Genomic DNA, 4,464 nt, shown 5'->3' on the forward strand with positions numbered 1-4,464 from the left:
TTTTTAGAAATTGCAATCTGGGAGACACAAGTCTAGTAAGAAGTTGTATCATGTTCCAGTCAGGTGAGGTTAGAGAAGGGCTTATAAAGTTTTACTTCAAGTTTACACAAGTGAAGGATTTTAGTGCAGTCTATGATGGACAATGGTTGGTTGCCAGCTGAGAACGTAGCTAGGAAATCACCAGCTTAATTGAGCACAGCCGTCTCCTCAGGTGGTTTGGATCAGGCCTGGTATAAACAATTTAAGTCAAACACAGCTGCTTTTGCATGACGTCTGGGATTTTCCCAGTTCAAACAGGTCGAATTCCACCTGGGCATGCATGAGGATTAATTCCACTCTTCATGCCCTCCCAGTTCATCTTTAGAGGCTTCTTATATGACTATCTCCATTTTGGATTTATTTTCATCAGAAATAAAGTGTGCAGAAATTTTCAGTGGCAAGTAACAAAGAAAAATAGTGCTCACCTGTGATTTATCAGACCCCAGCCAGAAAGAAAAGGCCAATATGTGCTTGACAAAAGGGTCTGAGGACTTTCAGGTGATTTGTTCCTCAAAAAGAATTGGCTCATGCCTTTAATCCCAGCACTTTGGGAGGCTGAGGTGAGCAGATTACTGGAGGTCAGTTCAAGACCAGCCTGATCAACTTAGTGAAAGTAAAAATACAAAATTTACTAAATGTACTAAAAGTAAAAAAAAAATTAGCTGGGCATGATGGTGAGTGCCTGTAGTCCCAGCTACTCTGGAGGCGGAGGCAGGAGAATCACTTGAACCCAGAAGGTGGAGACTGCAGTGAGCTGACATTGCACCAATGCACTCCAGCCTGGGTAACACAGTAAGACTGTGTCTCAAAAAAATAAAAAAGAAATTAGACAAAGAATTGCACTAATTCTGGAAATTCTGCTTCATAGATAACAAAAATGTTTACAGAATAAAGCCCAGGTGTAGCCATAATGTGGCATTACAATTCTTTTTTTCTAGATAAGAAACAAGCTGAAAAAAAGAAAGGAAATTTTAAGGTAAGAGACAAAATCTCTGGGAGGATGTACACCTAAGGTAAAGGCTCAGTCACAGGCCCCTAGAAGAAGACTGAGAATGCAGCTTCTTTCCCTCTCTGCATTCATTGTCAATAGGCTTTCCCTGGCCTCGTCCTTTTCACATTTGTCATTTTGATTATTGTATACTTTTTTCCCCATATGGACCTGATGCAATTCCAGAATTGGAAGAGAAAACTATGATGTCCTCATAGTTGTTTAAAAGAAACCTCAGCAAGTGAAGTAGAAGTTGATTTTTTTTTTCTAAAATCATAGAAAGGTATTCACCCTCCTGGGTCGGGAAATGATCTCTGCAACTATTGTTTTTAAAGAAATCTATTTCTAAGGCTGTTGCTATACCCCATAAAAATACCTTCAGATTCTTAATTCTAGAAGTTTGAGGTGGCTATTTTCACTCTTTCCTTGTGTTAATACTAAAATAAACATGTGCTCTGAGAAAGATGGAATTGTGTGTCTTATCCAGCAGCCAGAACGTATGGCTGTTTTTCTCTCCTTCCTCAAGCATCATGCTGTTGACTCATTAGAATTTTATACTTCAAGGAGAAATGTTAGAGTCTGTATCTTATTTCAGCTTACACAAGTGAAATAAAAAAAATAAAAATAACCACAACTCTGAGTTTGTAGTAGAATGAGATTTTATTTATTATTATTATTTTTTTCAAAAGGCAAACTCAAAGGAGACAGCAGTGACTAAGTTTTAGCAATGAAAAAAAGTTTAACTAAGTTACACTGACAACCAGAGTTGGTCAATTTCGTGCCAGCCACCACGGCCATACAATTGACTCGAGTTAATAGAGCCCGGCATAAAGAGTGTTTAAGATTTAACCTACCCCAATAAAGCTAACCTATAACTAAGTCATAGAAAACCCAAGTTATAGTGAAATACTCTACGAAAGTGGCTTTAATATTCTGAACACACTATAGCTAAGACACAAACTGGGATTAGATACCCCACTATGCTTAGCCCTAAAATTCAATAACTTAATTAACAAAATTATTCGCCAGAACACTACAGGCAACAGCTTGAAATTCAACGGACCTGGAAGTGCTTTACATCCGTCTAGAGGAGCCTGTTCTATAATTGATACACCCCAATAAACCTCACCATATCTTGCCATCAGCCTGTATACCGCCGTCTTCAGCAAACTCCTTAATGATTGTAAAGTAAGCAGAAGTGTTACCATAAAAACGTTAGGTCAAGGTGCAGCCAATGACGTGGGAAGAAATGGGCTACATTTTCTAAATCAGAAAACTACACAATAACACTTATGAAATTTAAGGGCCTACGGTGGATTTAGCAGTAAACCAAGAATAGAGAGCTTGATTGAAACAAGGCCAATAAGCACGCACACACCGCCCGTCACCCTCCTCAAACATCACATAAAAGTACATTAACAATAAACCACTCCATACTGATCTAAAGGAAATAAGTCGTAACATGGTAAGTGTACTGAAAAGTGCGCTTGGACGAATCAAAATGTAGCTTAAATTAAAGCATCCGGCTTACACCCAGAAGATCTCATAACAGATGATTGTTTTGAGATAACTCTAGCCAAAACCTTATTAAAAATGTACTACTTAACTACACCAATTAAATCATTTACCTACTACAAAAGTATAGGTGATAGAAATTGCATTTTAGGCCCAATAGACATGGTACCAACCACAAGGGAAAGGACAAAACCAATAGAGCACAAAAAAGCAAAGATAAACCCTTATACCTTCTGCATAATGAGCCAACTAGAACTAACTTTATAAAGAGAACTAATGCCCCCCAAAACCAAGTGATCTACCCAAGGATAGCTAAAAGAGCACACCAGTCTATGTGGCAAAATAGTGGGAAAATCTATGGGTAGTGGTGACAAACCTACCAAGCCTGTTGATAGCTGGTTGTCCAAGACAGAATCTTAGTTCAACTTTAAATTTACCTACAGAATCATATAATCTTCCTGTAAATTTAATTGCTAGTCTAAAGAGGGACAGCTCTTCAGACCCTAGGAAACAACATTTTATAGAGAGTAAATAACTTAACCACCATAGTTGGCCTAAAAGTAGCCACCAAATAAGAAAGCGTTCAAGGTCAATACTTACTTACTCTTAATCCTACTAATCTTATTGAACTTCTAAAACAAATTGGACCAATCTATTATTTAATAGAAGCAATAATGTTTATATAAGTAACGTGAAATCATTCTCCCTGTATAAGCTTATCTCAGACAGAAACAACTATTGTTAGTTAACAGCCTAATTACCATATGCTACAGATTAGTTTATCAATTAACCAAACTGTTAACCCAACACAGGCGTGCACTCAGGAAAGATTAAAAAAAGTAAAAGGAACTCAGCAAACTCTACCCCCGCCTCTTTACCAAAAACATCTCCTCTAGCATTTCCAGTATTAGAGGCACTGCCTGCCCAGTGACACATGTTCAATGGCCGCGGTACCCTGACCGTGCAAAGGTAGCACAATCACTTGTTCTCTAAATAAGGATTTTTATGAATGGCCACACGAGAGTTTAACTGTCTCTTACTTTTAATCAGTGAAATTGACCTATCCGTGAAGAGGCGGATATGCCTAAATAAGACGAGAAGACCCTATGGAGCTTCAATTTAATGATACAAACCAGAACATTTTAAACCAGTAGGCATTAACCTATTGTCAATGTATCATGAATTTTGGTTGGGGTGACCTCGGAGTACAGTATAACCCCTGAAAAATACATACTAAGACCTCAGTAGTCTAAATAAAAACACACCTATTGACCCAATAACTTGATCAATGGACTATGTTACCCTAGGGATAACAGCGCAATCCTATTCTAGAGTCCATATCGACAATAGGGTTTACGACCTTGATGTTGGATCAAGACATCCTAATGGTGCAGACGCTATTAAGGGTTTGTTTGTTCAATGATTAAAGTTTTACGTGTTCTGAGTTCAGACCGGAGCAATCCAGGTCGGTTTCTATCTATTAAACATTTCTCCCAGTACGAAAGGACAAAAGAAATAGGGCCTACTTCATAAAGCGCCCTCAAAAATTAGATAACCCATATCTCAATCTTGAAAACTATTATCTTACCCAAGAACAGGGTCTGTTCAGATGGCAGAGCCTGGATATTGCATAAAACTTAAAACTTTATAACCAGAGGTTCAACTCCTCTTCTTAACAACGTGTTTATAGTCAACTTACTTCTACTAGTCGAACCCACCCTAATTGCCATAGCATTCTTAACACTTATAGAACGAAAAATCTGGGGCTATATACAATTCTTAAAGGGTCCTAACATTGTAGGCCCCTACGGAACACTTCAACCAATTGCCAATGCCATAAAGCTTTTTACAAAAGAACTCTTACTACCCACCACCTCCACCGCAACTTTATACTTAACCGCCCCTACCCTAGCCCTCTCCAT

At 38.3% G+C, this 4,464-nt stretch overlaps 1 non-coding gene across 1 annotated transcript; it reads left to right on the forward strand.

Annotated features, from left to right (window-relative positions):
• Window positions 1–2,055: 2,055 nt before the first annotated feature.
• Window positions 2,056–2,517, forward strand: LOC144580627 (18S ribosomal RNA). The gene has a single exon (XR_013530539.1). It is a non-coding gene; the product is annotated as an 18S ribosomal RNA (ribosomal RNA).
• Window positions 2,518–4,464: the final 1,947 nt, after the last annotated feature.

Source organism: Callithrix jacchus, chromosome 20 (assembly GCF_049354715.1).
Source record: "Callithrix jacchus isolate 240 chromosome 20, calJac240_pri, whole genome shotgun sequence".
Classification (NCBI taxonomy): domain Eukaryota; kingdom Metazoa; phylum Chordata; class Mammalia; order Primates; family Cebidae; genus Callithrix; species Callithrix jacchus.